Source organism: Schistocerca cancellata, chromosome 12 (assembly GCF_023864275.1).
Source record: "Schistocerca cancellata isolate TAMUIC-IGC-003103 chromosome 12, iqSchCanc2.1, whole genome shotgun sequence".
NCBI lineage: Eukaryota > Metazoa > Arthropoda > Insecta > Orthoptera > Acrididae > Schistocerca > Schistocerca cancellata.
This window is the reverse complement of record NC_064637.1, coordinates 81,281,603-81,301,784: the sequence shown is the minus strand read 5'-3', so window position 1 is coordinate 81,301,784 and position 20,182 is coordinate 81,281,603.

Genomic DNA, 20,182 nt, shown 5'->3' with positions numbered 1-20,182 from the left:
TTGAAAACGTCTGCACGCTTACTCGCTGCACCGTACTCCGACATGCACTAACATGTGGACTGCTGCCAGCGCCACCGTGCGACGACCGCAAGTCAAATGCACGGCATGGTCATACTCCGAGGTGATTTAAAGCCGCAAAACCGCCCACCAGAGCGTTGTTTCGCCATGTATCAGCGTTATCCTTAATTTATGAGCATGAGTGTACTTGCACTCCATACGTGGATGGAGCGGGAAGAATCCTGAAACGTGGTATTATGATAAATATCCTCTGCCATGCGCTTCATATTGGTTTGTTGAGAGTATATGTAGGCGCATCAAACCAATCACAAGACTGATTACTTTAAAAAAAATACAGATTAAAAAATGTGTAAGAGAGTAATGCAGTCTTTCTTCTCTAATGTTTAATGTACACGTAGTAGAACCAATGAGGGAATAAAGGACAAGCTGACGAGTGAGAGTAAAATTCAGGCTGAAAGCATATCACTGATATGATACGCTAATGAGATTGCTATCTTCAATGGAAGTTAAGGAGAATTACAGAATGTGTTGAACTGTATGAACCGTTCAGTAAATACACAGAATGGATTGAGAGTAAGCTGAAGGAAGACAGAAATAGTGAAGAGTAGCACAAAATTAGAAAAGAAAGAAACTTAACATCCAGATCGGTGATCACGAAGTAAACGGAGCTAAGAAATTATGCTACCTTGAAACAAAATAGCCCATGATGGACGAAGGAAGGATGACATAAAAAGTAGACTAGCACAGGTAACGGCGGCGTTCTTAGCCGAAAGAAGTATCCTATACAGGGTGGCGCAAATGTAAGTGGCCCGGAGAACAAAGTTCCTGGGTACAAAGAAACACAGCAGAAGAAAGGAAATACAACACTAACCTGCCTACAGCAGATACTGAATCTGGGCCCAGGTCAGGAAGTTGCTGCATTCGGATCGAAGCTGGACTACTGGAGTTGCTGCAGTCTCATCCGAAATGTTCCGCTGCAGTTCTCGAACAGGATGAGTGTTGTTGCGATAGAGCCGGCAGTCGTGGCCGAGCGGTTGTAGGCGCTTCAGACCGGAACCGCGCTGCTGCTACGGTCGCAGGTTCGAATTCTGCCTCGGGCATGGATGTGTGTGGTGTCCTTAGTTTAGTTAGGTTTAAGTAGTTCTGAGTCTCGGGGACTGATGACCTCAGATGTTAAGTCCCGTAGTGTTCAGAGCCATTTGAACCATTTGTTGCCATAGACTTTAGACTTGAGAGTTCCCGCGCAAAATAATCGTGACCTGGGTGGCCGGCTAGGACCGTGACCGGACAGACCCCTGCTAACAACTCTCGCAGGCGCGAAAATTGTGTGAATGTGCTCCAAGGCTCGGCCGTCTGTATGGGCAGTTACTCCATCCTGTTGGAAGTAACTGTCGGTCTTTTCCTCCTCCGTTAATGCTGCCACGAGTTGTCCCCATTCGTCCAGGTCACTTTTATTTGCCCCATCCTGTATCAAACATCGGTCCTAATTTGTAGAGGAAATTTCTGAGAATGTACGTTTGGAGCACAGCATGGTATAGTAGTGAATCGTGGACTGTGGGCAAAACGGAACAGAATAGGATCGAAGTGTTTGAGGTTTGGTGCTACAGAAGAGTGTTCAAAATTGTTAGGACTTATAATGCATGGAATGAGGAAGTTCTTCGCAGAATCGAGCAACGAAGGAGGATATGGAAAACACTGACAGGAAGTAGGGACAGGGAGTGCGTTTCATGGTACTATATACAACTCGGTGGGAAGATAGGGATTGGAATACGTCCAGTACTAATGTGAGGACGCGGGGTGCAAGTGCTGCTCTGGTGTGAAGAGGTTGGCATGACTGGTCTGATGCATCCCACTACTAATACTTTTGATCTCATAGTAGCACTTTCAACGTACGTCCTGAATTATTCGCTGGATGTATTCCAATTTCTGTCTTCCTCTACAGATTTTACCCCCTACAGTAGCTGACGTGCCAACACGTATCCTATCATCCTGTGCCTTCTTCTTTCCAGTGTTTTCCGTATGTTGCTGACTTCGCCGATTCGTCGGAGAATCTCCTTATTCCCTACCCTATCTGTCTACCTAACTTTCAGCATTCTATTTAATTTATTTTGGTTTACACGTCTACTTCTGTAGGACCGAATTAAAGAGGAAATCTACATCTACATCCATACTCCGCAAGCCTCCTGACGGTGCGTGGCAGTGGGTACCTTGAGTACCTCTATCGGTTCTCCCTTCTATTCCAGTCTTGTATTCTTCGTGGAAAGAAAGATTGTCGGCATGCCTCTGTGTGGGCTCTAATCTCTCTGATTTTATCCTCATGGTCTCTTTGCGAGATGTACGTAGGAGGGAGCAATATACTGCTTGACTCCTCGAAACTTCAACAAAAGCCCGTACCGAGCTACTGAGCGTCTCTCTTGCAGAGTCTTCCACTGGAGTTTATCTATCATCTCCGTAACGCATTCGCGATTACTAAATGATCCTGTAACGAAGCGTGCTGCTCTCCGTTGGATCTTCTATATCCCTTGTATCAACCCTATCTGGTACGGATCCCACACCGGTGAGCAGTATTCAAGCAGTGGGCGAACAAGTGTACTGTAACCTACTTCCTTTGTTTTCCGATTGCATTTCCTTAGGATTCTTCCAATGAGTCTCAGTCTGGGATCTGCTTTACCGACGATTAATTTTATATGGTCATTCCATTTTAAATCACTCCTAATGCTTTCTCCCAGATAAATTATGGAATTAACTGCTTCCAGTTGCTGACCTGCTGTATTGTAGCTACATGATAAAGGATCTTTCTTTCTATGTATTCGCAGCACATTACACTTGTCTACATTGAGAATCAATTGCCATTCCCTGCACCATACGTCAATTCGCTGCAGATCCTCCTGCATTTCAGTACAATTTTCCATTGTTACAACCTGTCGATACACCACAGCATGATCCGCAAAAAGCCTCAGTGAACTTCCGATGTCATCCACCAGGCCATTTATGTATATTGTGAATAGCAACGGTCCTACGACACGCCCCTGCGGCACACCTGAAATCACTCTTACTTCAGAAGACTTCTCTCCATTGAGAATGACATGCTGCGTTCTGTTATGTAGTAACTCCTCAATCCAATCACACAATTGGTCCGACAGTCCATATGCTCTTACTTTGTTCATTAAATGACTGTGGGGAACTGTATCAAACGCCTTCCGGAAGTCAAGAAACACGTCATCTACCTGGGAACCCGTGTCTATGGCTCTCTGAGTGTCGTGGACGAATAGCTCTAGCTGGTTTTCACACGATCGTCTTTTTCGAAACCCATGCTGATTCCTACAGATTTATAGTCTCCAGAAAAGTCATTATACTCGAACATAATACGTGTTCCAAAATTCTGAAACTGATCGACGTTAGAGATATAGGTCTATAGTTCTGCACATCTGTTCGACGTCCCTTCTTGAAAACGGGGATGACCTGTGCCCTTTTCCAATCCTTTGGAACGCTACGCTCTTCTAGAGACCTACGGTACACCGCTGCAAGAAGGGGGGCAAGTTCCTTCGCGTACTCTGTGTAAAATTGAACTGGTATCCCATCAGGTCCAGAGGCCTTTCCTCGTTTGAGCGATTTTTTTTGTTTTTATATCCCTCTGTCATCTATTTCGATATCTACCATTTTGTCATCTGTGCGGCAGTCTAGAGAAGGAACTACAGTGCAGCCTTCCTTTGTGAAACAACTTTGGAAAAACACACTTAGTATCTCGGCCTTTAGTCTGTCATCCTCTGTTTCAGTACCATTTTGGTCACAGAGTGTCTGGACATCTTGTTTTGATCCACTTACCGCTTTGACATAAGACCAAAATTTCTTAGGATTTTCTGCCAAGTCAGTACATAGAGCTTTACTTGTGAATTCATTGAACGCCTCTCGCATAGCCCTCCTCACGCTATATTTCGCTTCGTGTAATTTTTGTTTGTCTGCAAGGCTTTGACAAAACTTTTGTGTTGAGCCGTCAAATACTCTGAAATCTGCTTTTGGTCACTTTTGCTAAACAGAAAAACCTTCCTACCTTTTTTAATATTAATAATCTCCACGGTCATGGGACGTATCAGTGCATGAAATTACAACAGAAAAGTAATAATAGATAAAATTAAAATTTTTGTGAATGCTAAAAAAGGGGCAAACTATAAGTTTATGTGTACACATACTGCAACATAGGAATTCATTTTTCGTGGAACTTCTCGACAGAATCGAAGTAGTGACCCATGAAAAAACTCTTGAGCTTGGATTTGAAAGCACGTGGACTACTGCTAAGATTTTTTAATTCTTGTGACAGCTTATTGAAAATGGATGCAACAGAACACTGCACACCTCCCTGCACAAGAGTCAAGGAAGTGCAATCCAGATACAGAATGGATGTCTGCCTAGTATTAACTGAGTGGAAGCTGATAATTCTTGGGAATAAGAGGATAATGTTAATCAGAAGCGACAGTAAAGAACATACATATTGAGAGGACAATGGCAGCAACATACCTGAAACACTTAATTCTCTTTTGTTCCGGTGTTCTCACTGTCCACGATACACTACCATACAACGCTGTGCTCCAAACGTACGGTGCATTCTCAGATATCCCTTCCGCAAATTAAGGCCAGTGTTTTACAGTAGAACACTTCTCTCGGCCAGGTATGCCCTTTTTGCCAGTGCTAATCTGTTTTTTGTGCTCTCATTGGTTTGTCTGCCATGTGTCATTTTGCTTCAGATGTAACAGAATTCCTTCACTTTGTATTCTTCGTGGCCCCCGACTGTGATCATAAGTTTATCGCTAGCCTCATTTTTGCTACTCCTTATTAGCTTCATATTTCATCAGTTGACTCTCAATCCCTATTCTGTACTCATTAGACTGTTCATTCCATTCAACACGTCATGTAATTCCTCCTCACTTTCATCGAGAATAGCAATGTCGATAGCCCCTCATCCTGGTATTTGATCCCACTCCTGAACCTTTCATTTTCATCAGTACTTTTTTTTATAATTTGATTAGATTATTACTTGTTCCATAGATCATGAATACGACACTTCGTAATGATGTGAGATGCGTCAGGTTAATAAAAGGTGTCTATACAAGATATTACATCACACAAAAAGGCAGCAGAGGATCAAGTAGGTAAAAAGACGAGGGCTAGTAGAAATCCTTGGGTAACAGAAGAAATATTGAATTTAATTGATGAAAGGAGAAAATATAAAAATGCAGTAAATGAAGCAGGCAAAAAGGAATACAAACGTCTCAAAAATGAGATCGACAGGAAGTGCAAAATGGCTGAGCAGGGATGGCTAGAGGACAAATGTAAGGATGTAGAGACTTATCTCACTACGGGTAAGATAGATACTGCCTACAGGAAAATTAAAGAGACCTTTGGAGAGAAGAGAACCACTTGTATGAACATCAAGAGCTCAGATGGAAACCCAGTTCTAAGCAAAGAAGGGAAAGCAGAAAGGTGGAAGGAGTATACAGAGGGTCTATACAAGGGCGATGCACTTGAGGACAATATTATAGAAATGGAAGAGGATGTAGATGAAGATGAAATGGGAGATACGATACTGCGTGAAGAGTTTGACAGAGCACTGAAAGACCTGAGTCGAAACAAGGCCCCCGGAGTAGACAACATTCCATTGGAACTACTGACGGCCTTGGGAGAGCCAATCCTGACAAAACTCTACCATCTGGTGAGCAAGATGTATGAGACAGGCGAAATACCCTCAGACTTCAAGAAGAATATAATAACTCCAATCCCAAAGAAAGCAGGTGTTGACATATGTGAAAATTACCGAACAATCAGTTTAATAAGCCACAGCTGCAAAATACTAACACGAATTCTTTACAGACGAATGGAAAAACTAGTAGAAGCCGACCTCGGGGAAGATCAGTTTGGATTCCGTAGAAATACTGGAACACGTGAGGCAATACTGACCTTACGACTTATCTTAGAACAAAGATTAAGGAAAGGCAAACCTACGTTTCTAGCATTTGTAGACTTAGAGAAAGCTTTTGACAATGTTGAGTGGAATACTCTCTTTCAAATTCTAAAGGTGGCAGGGGTAAAATACAGGGAGCGAAAGGCTATTTACAATTTGTACAGAAACCAGATGGCAGTTATAAGAGTCGAGAGACATGAAAGGGAAGCAGTGGTTGGGAAGGGAGTAAGACAGGGTTGTAGCCTATCCCCGATGTTATTCAATCTGTATATTGAGCAAGCAGTAAAGGAAACAAAAGAAAAATTCGGAGTAGGTATTAAAATCCATGGAGAAGAAATAAAAACGTTGAGGTTCGCCGATGACATTGTACATCTGTCAGAGACAGCAAAGGACTTGGAAGAGCAGTGGAACGGAATGGATGGTGTCTTGAAGGGAGGATATAAGATGAACATCAACAAAAGCAAAACTAGGATAATGGATTGTAGTCGAATTAAGTCGGGTGATGTTGAGGGTATTAGATTAGGAAATGAGACACTTAAAGTAGTAGATGATTTTTACTATCTGGGGAGCAAAATAACTGATGATGGTCGAAGTAGAGAGGATATAAAATGTAGACTGACAATGGCAAGGAAAGCATTTCTGAAGAAGAGAAATTTGTTAACATCGAGTATAGATTTAAGTGTCAGGAAGTCATTTCTGAAAGTATTTGTATGGAGTGTAGCCATGTGTGGAAGTGAAACATGGACGGTAAATAGTTTGGACAAGAAGAGAATAGAAGCTTTCGAAATGTGGTGCTACAGAAGAATGCTGAAGATTAGGTGGGTAGATCACATAACTAATGAGGAAGTATTGAATAGGATTGGGGAGAAGAGAAGTTTGTGGCACAACTTGACCAGAAGAAGGGATCGGTTGGTAGGACATGTTCTGAGGCATCAAGGGATCACCAATTTAGTATTTGAGGGCAGCGTGCAGGGTAAAAATCGTAGGGGGAGACCAAGAGATGAATACACTAAGCAGATTCAGAAGGATGTAGGTTGCAGTAGATACTGGGAGATGAAGAAGCTTGCACAGGATAGAGTAGCATGGAGAGCTGCATAAAACCAGTCTCAGGACTGAAGACCACAGCAACAGCAAAATATTACATGACACTTGATATTTTTATTTTTACTTTTTTTTGTTTTGGTGGGAGTTGGGGAAATTACCCACTTACTACACTCCTGGAAATGGAAAAAAAACACATTGACACCGGTGTGTCAGACCCACCATACTTGCTCCGGACACTGCGAGAGGGCTGTACAAGCAATGATCACACGCACGGCACAGCGGACACACCAGGAACCGCGGTGTTGGCCGTCGAATGGCGCTAGCTGCGCAGCATTTGTGCACCGCCGCCGTCAGTGTCAGCCAGTTTGCCGTGGCATACGGAGCTCCATCACAGTCTTTAACACTGGTAGCATGCCGCGACAGCGTGGACGTGAACCGTGTGTGCAGTTGACGGACTTTGAGCGAGGGCGTATAGTGGGCATGCGGGAGGCCGGGTGGACGTACCGCCGAATTGCTCAACACGTGGGGCGTGAGGTCTCCACAGTACATCGATGTAGTCGCCAGTGGTCGGCGGAAGGTGCACGTGCCCGTCGACCTGGGACCGGACCGCAGCGACGCACGGATGCACGCCAAGACCGTAGGATCCTACGCAGTGCCGTAGGGGACCGCACCGCCACCTCCCAGCAAATTAGGGACACTGTTGCTCCTGGGGTATCGGCGAGGACCATTCGCAACCGTCTCCATGAAGCTGGGCTACGGTCCCGCATACCGTTAGGCCGTCTTCCGCTCACGCCCCAACATCGTGCAGCCCGCCTCCAGTGGTGTCGCGACAGGCGTGAATGGAGGGACGAATGGAGACGTGTCGTCTTCAGCGATGAGAGTCGCTTCTGCCTTGGTGCCAATGATGGTCGTATGCGTGTTTGGCGCCGTGCAGGTGAGCGCCACAATCAGGACTGCATACGACCGAGGCACACAGGGCCAACACCCGGCATCATGGTGTGGGGAGCGATCTCCTACACTGGCCGTACACCACTGGTGATCGTCGAGGGGACACTGAGTAGTGCACGGTACATCCAAACCGTCATCGAACCCATCGTTCTACCATTCCTAGACCGGCAAGGGAACTTGCTGTTACAACAGGACAATGCACGTCCGCATGTATCCCGTGCCACCCAACGTGCTCTAGAAGGTGTAAGTCAACTACCCTGGCCAGCAAGATCTCCGGATCTGTCCCCCATTGAGCATATTTGGGACTGGATGAAGCGTCGTCTCACGCGGTCTGCACGTCGAGCACGAACGCTGGTCCAACTGAGGCGCCAGGTGGCAAGCCGTTCCACAGGACTACATCCAGCATCTCTACGATCGTCTCCATGGGAGAATAGCAGCCTGCATTGCTGCGAAAGGTGGATATACACTGTACTAGTGCCGACATTGTGCATGCTCTGTTGCCTGTGTCTATGTGCCTGTGGTTCTGTCAGTGTGATCATGTGATGTATCTGACCCCAGGAATGTGTCAATAAAGTTTCCCCTTCCTGGGACAATGAATTCACGGTGTTCTTATTTCAATTTCCAGGAGTGTATATCCAAAAATTCATCTAATGAGTACGAGGAGTTGCAATTAAGAAAGTCTTTTAATTTCCGTTTAAATATTATATGGCTATCTGTCAGACTTTTGATGCTATTAGGTAAGTGACCAAAGACCTTTGTGGCAGCATAATTTACCCCCTTCTGAGCCAAAGTTAGATTTAACAAGTGGGTAGTGAAGATCATCCTTTCTCCTAGTGTTGTAGCCATGTACACTGCTATTACTTTCGAATTCGTTCGGATTGTTAATAATAAATTTCATAAGTGAATGTATACATTGTGAGGCTACAGTGAAGATCTATAGCTCTTTAAATAAGTGTCTGCAGGATGATCTTGGATGAGCTCCAATTATTCTGATTACACGCTTTTGTGCAATGGACACTCTTTTACTCAATGATGAGTTACCCCAGAATATGATGCCATACGAAAGCAGAGAATGAAGATAGGCGTGGTCAGCTAATTTACTGAGATGTATATCACCAAAATTTTCAATGATCCTAATAGCATAAGTAGCTGAACTCAAATGTTTCAGCAGATCTTCAGTGTGTTTTTCCAGTTCAACCCTTCATCAATGTATACACCTAGAAATTTTGAATATTCTACCTTAGCTACCGATTTCTGATCTAAGTCTATATTTATTAATGGTGTCATTCCATTTACTGTGTGGAACTGTATATACTGTGTGGTGGTGTATATACTGTTGGGTGTGATAGCTATACTTGTATCATCGGCAAAAAGTACAGCTTTGCATCTTCGTGAATATAGAATGGCAAGTCATTAATATTAACTTTTTAGGAAAGCTGATCCAGTTGCTGTAGAGACCTTTGTAAACCTTATCAAGGAACAAGAGTGGCAAGATGTTTATAGTTCTGATACAGCAGACGATAAATATAATGCTTTCTTCAAGACTTTTCTCGTGCTCTTTGAAAGTTGCTTTCCGTTAGAACGTTCAAAACAGGGTACTAGCACAAACAGGCAGCCTGGGTGGCTGGCTAGAGGGATAAGAATACCCTGTAGAACAAAGTGGCAATTATATCAAAACGTCAGAAACAGTCAAAATCTAAATGCAGCAGCCCATTACAAACAGTATTGCAAGGTGCTTAAAAAAGTTATTAGGAAGGCAAAAAGTATGCGGTATGCCCGTAGAATTGCTAAATCTCAGGATAAAATTAAAGCCATATGGTCAGTCGTAAAGGAAGTGGCTGGTCTGCAGAGACAGGTCGAGGATATAGAATCAGTGCGTAGTGGGAATGTCCGTGTTACTGATAAGTCGCATAAATGTACAGTATTTAATAATCACTTTCTGAATATAGCAGGTGAACTAAATAGAAACCCAGTCCCAACAGGGAATCATATAGCGCTCATAGAAAAAAGTGTTCCGAGACTGTTACCTGAAATGCTCCTCCATGATACTGACTAGAGGGAGATTGAGTTAATAATTAAATCACTAAACACCAAGAACTCTCGTGGATATGACGGGGTATCTAGCAGAATACTGAAGTATTGTTCTATGTATGGTAGCCCAGTACTTAGCCATATCTGTAACTTTTCCTTTAGGAGTGGTCAGTTTCCTGACCGATTAAAGTATTCGGTAGTGAAGCCACTTTATAAAAAGGGAGACATGGATAATGTTGACAATTATAGACCTATTTCTATGCCATCGGTGTTTACTAAAGTTATCGAGAAGGTTGTATATACAAGGTTACTGGAGCATTTAAATTTACATAATTTGCTGTCAAATGTACAGTTTGGTTTTAGAAATGGTTTAACAGCTGAAAATGCTATATTCTCTTTTCTCTGTGAGGTTTTGGACGGATTAAATTAAAGGTTGCGAACGCTAGGTGTTTTCTTTGATTTAACGAAGGCTTTTGACTGTGTCGACCACAAAATATTACTGCAGAAGTTGGAACATTATGGAGTAAGGGGAGTAGCTTACAATTGGTTCGCCTCTTACTTTAAGAACAGAAAGCAGAGGGTAATTCTCCGCAATACTGAGAGTGGTAGTGATGTTCAGTCCCAATGAGGCACTGTTAAGTGGGGAGTTCCCCAAGGGTCGGTGCTGGGGCCACTGCTGTTTCTTATTTATATAAATGATATGCCTTCTTGTGTTACAGGTGATTCAAAAATATTTCTGTTTGCTGATGACACCAGCTTGGTAGTGAAGGATCTTGTGTGTAATATTGAAACATTATCAAATAATGTAGTTCATGAAATAAGTTCGTGGCTTGTGGAAAATAATTTGATGCTAAATCACAGTAAGAATCAGTTTTTACAGTTTCTAACTCACAATTCAACAAGAACTGATATTTTGATCAGACAGAATGTGCTTATTATAAGCGAGACGGAACAGTTCAAGTTCCTAGGCGTTCAGATAGATAGTAAGCTGTTGTGGAAAGCCCATGTTCAGGATCTTGTTCAGAAACTAAATGCTGCTTTATTTACCATTAAAGCAGTATCTGAAATAAGTGACATTTCAACACGAAAGGTAGTCTACTTCGCATATTTTCATACGCTTATGTCATAGGCTATTATTTTTTTATTATTTTTTTGGGGTAATTCTTCTGATTCAAAAAGAGTATTTTCGCTCAAAAACGGTCTGTTCGAGCTATATGTGGTGTACGTTAGAGAATCTCTTGTCGACCCCTATTCAATAGTCTGGGAATTCTGACATTGCCCTCACAGTATATATTTTCTTTAATGTCGTTTGCTGTTAGCAATATTAGCTTATTCCCAAGAGTTAGCAGCTTTCATCCAGTTAATACTAGGCAGAAATCAAATCTGCATGTGGAATGCATGTCCTTGATTCTTGTGCAGAAAGGAGTGCACTATTCTGCTGCATCCATTTTCAGTAAGCTACCACAAGAACTCAAAAATCTTAGCAGTAGCCCAAACACTTTTAAGTCTAATCTTCTCACTCCTTCTATTCTGTCGGTGAGCTCCTGGAAGAGCTGAAAAATTAAGCAAATTCCAGTGTTGCATTGTTGATTTTCTTTACTTAAACTTACGAATTGTCGCCTGAATACGTTTCTTGTATTTCATTTTATCTGTTTCTACTATCGTGTTATAATTTCATGTATTGACTCGTTCCATGACCGTAGAGACTTCTCCTTAATTTGGTCCCACGAAACAATAAATAAATAAATAAATATATTAAGAACATCAGAGGACCCGAGACCGAACCTTGCGGCACCTCATTCTTGATTGTTCCCCAGTTTGAGAAATCACCAGTTTTTTGCATATTATGTGGACTACTTATTTCAACTTTCTGTACTCTTCCAGTTAGGTGTGATTTAAAGCATTTGAGCGCTGTCCCATTCATACCGCAGAACTTGAGCTTGTCTAGAAGTATTCCATGATTTACACAATCAAAAGCCTTTGAGACTATGTATGGACTGACTACGTATAGACTGAACAGTGGGGACGAAAGACTACCTTCCTGTCTTACGTTGTGTTTAATCAGAACGCTTGGTCATGATCTTCTGTTCCACTGCGTAGTAGAGCGCTCCATACCTAGGTGGCAGTTATCCAATAATGATGTTCCCCCCCCTCGACATACGAGCTCTATGGACGTGATGGTGAGCTGGAACGCCCGTGGGAATGGGGTCAGCGCCGTGAGGGACGCACGCAACAGGTGTGGGCGTTAACCACGTGGAGGCAGGCCTGGTCGCTAATCAGCCCCTGCTGCCTCGTCTCTTCGACCCTGCCTACCGTGTTGTGCTGTGTCTCACGGCACCTCGACGGAAGGCCATTTAGTGCCCCTTGTGCGTGCGTGATGGAACTAGGCTGGACAGGAGCTGGTAGCAATCGCCACACCTCTACCTCTACCTCTACATCTATGCTCCGCAACCCCTGTGAGTTGCATGGCAGAGGATACGTCTCATTGTACCAGTTATTAGGGTTTCTTCCCGTTCCATTCACGTATGGAGCGCGGGAAGAATGATTGACTGAATGCGTCTGTGCGTGCAATACTTATTCTAATGTTATCCCCTCGATCCCAATGTGAACGACACGAAGGGGATTGTAGTATATTCCTAGAGTCATCACAAAAGCCGATTCTTGGAACTTTATTGACTTCCTAGAGATGGTTCACGTATGCAGCCTCAGTTCCTTCAGTATCGCTGTGGCACTCTAAAACGGATTGAACAAATTTGTGACCATTCGTGCTATCCTTCTCTTTATACGTTCAGCATCCCCTTTTAGTACTGTTTGGTACGGGTCCCACACAGTTGAGCAATATTCTAGATTGGTGGCACGAGTGATTTCTAAGCCATCTTCTTAGTAGACTGGTTGCATTTCTCCAGTATACTACCAATAAACCGTAGTCCACCACTTATTATATTACCCACGACTGAGTCTATGTGATCATTCTATTTCATATCCCTACAAAGTTTACACAGGTATTTGTATGAGTTGGCTGATTCCAACAGTGACTCATTGGTATATAGTTATAGGACACTACGTTTTTTCGTTGTGTTAAGAGCAGAATTTTACATTTCTAAATACTGAGTGTAAGTTGCCAATCTTTGAAATCCTATCAAGATCTAAATATTTATGCAGCATCTTTCAGATGGTACATCACTATAGATGACTGCGTCATCTGCAAGAAGCCTGATGTTACGGTAAATGTTGTCCTCAAGGTCATTAATATACAACAGGAAGAGCAAGGGTCCCAACATACTTCCCTGGAGCATATCCGAAGTTACTTCTACATCCATCCAGTATAACAAGTTGTGTCCTCTCTACAAATTTCACTTCATATCCTATAACAAGCGTAGATGTGGTACTGGATCAAATGCTTTTCAGAAATCAAGAAATACTGCATTTACCTGACTGTCTTGATCCAAAGATTTCAGTATGTCATGTGAGAAAAGTGTGAGATGGGTTTCACATGATCGATCTTTTCGGAATCCATGCTGCCTGGCATTGAGGAGGTCATTCTGTTCAAAATACCCTATTATCTTTGAGCTCAGAATATGCTATAAGATTCTACAAGTCGATACTGGATGGAGGATACACCACTTCTACTAACCTTCTTGAAGAGAGGTGTGACCTGTGCTTTTTTCCAAAAAATTGGGCACGGTTTTTTGTTCGATAGATTTCTGCGATAGATCATAGTTGCAAGAGGGCCTAACTCAGCCGCAAATTTAGTACAGAATCTGGCAGGCATCCCATCGGGTCCTGCAGCTTTGTTCAGTTTTAATGCACTGATAATGTCAACAATTTTTCTTCTTTAGCGCCAGCAGCGTAATATATGTCTGATAACGACATGATTGTTACAGTAGATACGCCAAACAGCTGCTTATAATGAGTAATCTTTATTTACAATTACGACAGACTGTTTCGGCCTTATCGCCATTTTCAAGTACGTCTAGATTGATGTGACGTCCATATTGCGTCGTTAGAGCACTGTTTTGTAACTATCACTGCTTTAATAAGATCGTAAATGTCGTTGTCAAGATGTTAAAATTAAATGTTAATTACGACGTGACAGCAGTTTGACAGTTCCACTATTACGACGCTATATGTTTACCACATAGATTGGTAAACATATAGCGTCGTTAGAGAAAGCTTTTGACAATGTTGACTGGAATACCCTCTTTCAAATTCTAAAGGTGGCAGGGGTAATATACAGGGAGCGAAAGGCTATTTACAATTTGTACAGAAACCAGATGGCTGTTATAAGAGTCGAGGGACATGAAACGGAAGCAGTGTTTGGGAAGGGAGTAAGACAGGGTTGTAGCCTCTCCCCGATGTTATTCAATCTTTATATTGAGCAAACAGTAAAGGATACAAAAGAAAAATTCGGAGTAGGTATTAAAATCCATGGAGAAGAAATAAAAACTTTGAGGTTCGCCGATGACATTGTAATTCTGTCAGAGACAGCAAAGGACCTGGAAGAGCAGTTGAACGGAATGGATGGTGTCTTCAAGGGAGGATATAAGATGAACATCAACAAAAGCAAAACGAGGATAATGGAATGTAGTCGAATTAAGTCGGGTGATGTTGAGGGTATTAGATTAGGAAATGAGACACTTAAAGTAGTAAAGGAGTTTTGCTATTTGGGGAGCAAAATAACTGATGATGGTCGAAGTAGAGAGGATATAAAATGTAGACTGGCATTGGCAAGGAAAGCGTTTCTGACGAAGAGAAATTTATTAACATCGAGTATAGATTTAAGTGTCAGGAAGTCGTTTCTGAAAGTATTTGTATGGAGTGTAGCCATGTATGGAAGTGAAACATGGACGGTAAATAGTTTGGACAAGAAGAGAATAGAAGCTTTCGAAATGTGGTGCTGCAGAAGAATGCTGAAGATTAGATGGGTAGATCACATAACTTATGAGGAAGTATTGAATAGGATTGGGGAGAAGAGAAGTTTGTGGCACAACTTGACCAGAAGAAGGGATCGGCTGGTAGGACATGTTCTGAGGCATCAATGGATCACCAATTTAGTATTGGAGGGCAGCGTGGAGGGTAAAAATCGTAGGGGGAGACCAAGAGATGAATACAGTAAGCAGATTCAGAAGGATGTAGGTTGCAGTAGGTACTGGGAGATGAAGAAGCTTGCACAGGATAGAGTAGCATGGAGAACTGCATCAAACCAGTCTCAGGACTGAAGACAACAACAACAACAACAGTAGTAATAGTTTAGATGTGTAACGCATTCATTTCTGCTTCCATTAAAGCTAACTGGTCCTGCATAGTTGATCCTCCTAAAAACGTATTGGACCCGTTCTTGGAAGTTGCGTCACTGAATGACCATCAGGAAATGTGCTTTCAGCATGTTGGTGCACCACCTCACCTTTCACGTGGAGTTGGGAGACATCTCAACAGACGATATGGTGAAAGATGGGCAGGCCGAGGTGGTCCAACCGTGTGGCCGCTGGATTTCACTCCTATGGGCTACTACTAGTGGGGACGTATGCGAAGTTCGATTTACAAGACTCCTGTAAAGACAGAAGAAGACCTGCTGGCATGAGTTCTGGCCGCTGAACTATGAACCGAAGAGACAACAGGTGGGATGGAGAGTGCGTACGAGAACATGCTGCGTGGGTACAATGTCTGTAACACCGAGCCGCTGTTGCGGAGCATCAGTACTGTTCCGTACGCACAGAATGCTGAGTTCTTTTGTTGTTTTGGAATAATGTAAACACATAATGTTTAGTTGCTAATGCAAACAACCGTGCTTACGTGATACATGGTTGTTTTGGTATGTTTCCTTTCGAATTGGCTCTGAGCACTATGGGACTTAACATCGATGGTCATCAGTCCCCTAGAACTTAGAACTACTTAAACCTAACTAACCTAAGGACATCACACAACACCCAGCCATCACGAGGCAGAGAAAATCCCAGACCCCGCCGGGAATCGAACCCGGGAACCCGTGCGTGGGAAGCGAGAACGCTACCGCACGACCACGAGATGCGGGCTCGAATTGTTATGCAATAACTGTACTGCGTCACGCCCAGTACAGTTGCTCAGTCAGAAATGGAATGCCCCATGCGTCTAGCTCCAACTACCATTCCTCGTTCAAAGTCTGTTAATTCTGGCCGTGCCACCATGATCACGTCGGAAACCTTTTCATGTCAATCGCGTGAGTACATATGACAGATCCGCCGATGCACTGCCTTTTTATACCTTGTGTACGTGACACTACCACCATCTGTATATGTGCGCATCGCTATCCCATCCTATTTCACCCCACTGTTACATTGGTTCAAATGGTTCTGAGCAATATAGGACTTAACTTCTGAGGTCATCAGTCTCCTAGAACTTAGAACTACTTAAACCTAACTAACCTAAGCACATCACACACATCCATGCCCGAGGCAGGATTCGAACCTGCGACCGTAGCGGTTAGAACCGCTCAGCCACTCTGGCCGGCCACTGTTACATTACTCATCGCCATGTTACGCGCTACATTTCGGAGACCTCTCGCGGCAGAGGGTTGCAAACATACGCCAGCGAAGCTAGAAAGTCGACCGAGTATATTCATGCCATATAATACCTCAGCCTATATTGAGAACAGAATAAAAAAACTTGGAAGCATTACGTTTCAGCACACCCTCGTAACATTTTAGTCGGGAAGAAAAAAGCCGGCCACTGTGGCCGAGCGGTTCTAGGTGTTTCAGTCCGGGACTGCGCTGCTGCTACGGTCGCAGGTTCGGATCCTGCCTCGGGCATGGATGTGTGTGATGTTCTTAGGTTAGTTAGGTTTAAGTAGTTCTAAGTCTAGGGGACTGATGACCTCAGATGTTAAGTCCCATAGTGTTTAGAGCCATTTGAACTATTTGAAGAAAAAAAAGTATGCAACTGGACCGTCGCACTGTTGGAGGCGTGGTGCTTTAGAAAGATGTTGGAAATGGTATGGAGTGATAGATGAGTAAATTCTCCCAAGAATTGGTGATGAAAGATATATGTGGAAAGGACTGACTGAAGAAGGGCGAAGATCATAGCACGTATTTTAAGGTATCAGGGATAACTTGCATGGTACTAGGGGAGCTGTAGTGGGTATAAACAGCAGTAGAAGAAAGATATTCGAATCTCCCTGCCAGGCACTAAACTGCGAATTGCAGAGTAATCATGCAGATGTAGATGTAGTGCGTAGCCAAGTTGGAAAATGAGTGTCAGTTTGAAATAACAGTCAGTACGAAATTAGTTTTGCGCAACATTTCTGGCGTATGTCTTCTGACTGGTTTGAAGTGATCAGCTACAACTTCCGCTCCTGTGCCAATCTCGACCTTCCAGTTTATACACTGGAGAGCCGAAGAAACTGGTATAGGCATGCATATTCAAATACTGAGCCATGTAAACGGGCAGAATACGGCGCTACGGTCGGCAACGTCCATATGAGGCAACTCGGTTGTTACATCGGTTGCTGCTGCTACAATGTCAGGTTATCAAGTTTTAAGTGAGTTTGAACGTGGTGTTACAGTCGGCGCACGAGCGATGGGACACAGCATCTCCCACGTAGCTATGAAGTGGGGTCTTTGCCATACGACCATTTCACGAGTGTACCGTGAATATCAGGAATCCGGTAAAACATCATATTTCCGACATCGCTGAGGTCGGAAAAAGATCTTGCAAGAAATGGACCAACGACGACCGAAGAGAATCGTTCAACGTGACAGAAGCGCAACCCTTCCGCAAATTGCTGCAGATTTTAGTGATGTTTCATCAACAAGTGTCAGCGTGCGAACCATTCAATGAAACATCATCGATATGGGCTTTGGGAGCCGAAAGCCCACTCGTGTACTGTTGATGACTGCACCGCACAGAGCTTTACGATTCTCTGTCAACAACGAAATTGAGCTTTTAATGACTGGAAACATGTTGCCTGATCGGACGAATCTCGTTTCAAATTCTATCCAGTGGATGGACGGTACGGGTATGGAGACAACCTCATGAATCCACGGACCCTGCATGTCAGCAGAGGACTGTTCAAGCTGATGGGGGCTCTGTAATGGTGTGGGGCGTGTACAGTTGAAGTGATATGGGATCGCTGATACGTGTAGATACTACTCTGACAGGTGGCACGTACATAAGCATCCTGTCTGATCGCCTGTATCCATTAATGTCCATTGTGGATTCCGACGGACTTGGACAATTCCATCAAGACAACGCGACACCCCATACGTCCAGAATTGCTACAGAGTGGCTCTAGGAACATTCTTCTGAGTTTAAACACTTCTGCTGGCCATCAAACTTCCCAGAGATGAACATTATTGAGTATATTTCGGATGCCTTGCAATGTGCTGTTCAGAAGAGATCTCCACCACATTGTACTCGTACGGATTCATGGATAGCCCTGCACGATTCATGGTGTCAATTCCCTCTGGCACTACTTCAGACATTAGTCGAATCCATGCCATGTCGTGTTGCGGCACTTCTGCGTGCTGGTAGGGGCCTACACGATGTTAGGCAGGTGTACCAGTTTGTTTGGATCTCGCAAGAAAAGCTACACAAAACTAACTTCGCACTGGCTGTTATTTCAAATTGACACATATTTTCGAGGTTGGTTACACTGTACGTCTACATATACATGACTACTCTGCAATTTACAGTTTAATGCCTGGCAGAGTGTTCATCGAACCACCTTCAAGCTGTTTGTCCACCGTTCCACTCTCGAATAGCGAGCGGGAAAAACGAACGCTTAAATCTTACCGTGCGAGCTCTGATTTCTCTTGTTTTTATCACAGTGATCATTTCCCCCGATATAGCTGGGCGCCAATATTTTCTCAATTGAAGGAGAAAGCTGGTGGTTGAAATTCCACGAGAAGAACCTGCCACAACGAAAATCACCTTTGCTTTAATGGTTGCCACCCCAATTGGCGTATCATATCCGTGACTCTGTCTCCCTGCGTCTCGCTAATACAAAACGAGCTGCCCTTCTTTGAACTTTTTCAATGTCCTCCGTCAGTCCCATCTGTTGTATACCCCACACCGCACAGCAATACTCCAGTAGAGGGCGGTCAAGCGTGATGTAAGCCGTCTCTTTAGTCGATCTGTTGCACTTTCTAAGTGTTCTGACAATAAATTGCAGTATTTGTTTGCTTTTGCTACAACATTATCTATGTGATGGTTCCAGTTTAAGTTATTCGCAAATGTAATGCCTAAGTATTTAGTCGAAGTTACACCCTTGAGATTTGTGTAATGTATCGTGTAATCTAAATTTATCAGATTTCTTTTAGTACTCATGCGGATGACTTCACACTTTTCGTAATATGGAGTCAATCGCCACTTTTCGCATCACACAGGCATTTGCCTAATTTGTTTTGTTTTGATTATCTGATGAATTTACAAGACGGTAGATGGCAGCATCATCTAAAAGAGCTGCTCAGATTGTCTCCCAAATCGTTTATGTACGAGGGTAAGTCAATTATTATCGGCAAAGTAGTTATAAAATTTTATTGTAATCAAATAGGAAAGTTACAAGAACATCATTTTTCAACGTAGTCTAGTTGCGTTTCAACGCACTTGGTCTATCGTTGCACAAGCTTTCTGATGCCCTCATCAAACAGGATTCTCGGTTGAGCTGCGAGCCTGGAATGCACCGCTTTTTTCACTGCTTCGTCCGGGGCAAATCGACGGTCTCTTAATGCCTGTCTTGAGTGGACCAAACAAGTGATAGTCAGAAGGGGTAAGATCGGGACTATAGGGAGGATGATCCAGTGCTTCAAATTTGAGCTTCTGGAGCGTTTGAGTAGTGCGCGCAGCAGTATGCGGACGGGCATTGTCGTGCAACACAAAACCTTTGACAGCACTCCTCGGCCTTTCGAATTGCAGGGTTTAGCTGGGCAGTAAGCATCTCACTGTAACGTACACTATTGTTGTGCCGCTTTCTCCGTAATGTTCCAGTACTGGACGTTGTGCGTCCCAAAAAAAACCGTAAATATCAGTTTTCCTGCGGACGGTTGGGTCTTGAACTTTTCCTTGCACGGCAAATTTGGATGTTTCCATTCCACACTCTGCCGTTTACTCTCGGGCTCGTAATGATAGATACATGTTTCGTCACCAGTAATGACTCTGTCTAAGAAGTGGTCCCCTTCGTTACCATAGCGATCCAAGTGTTTTTTGCAGATA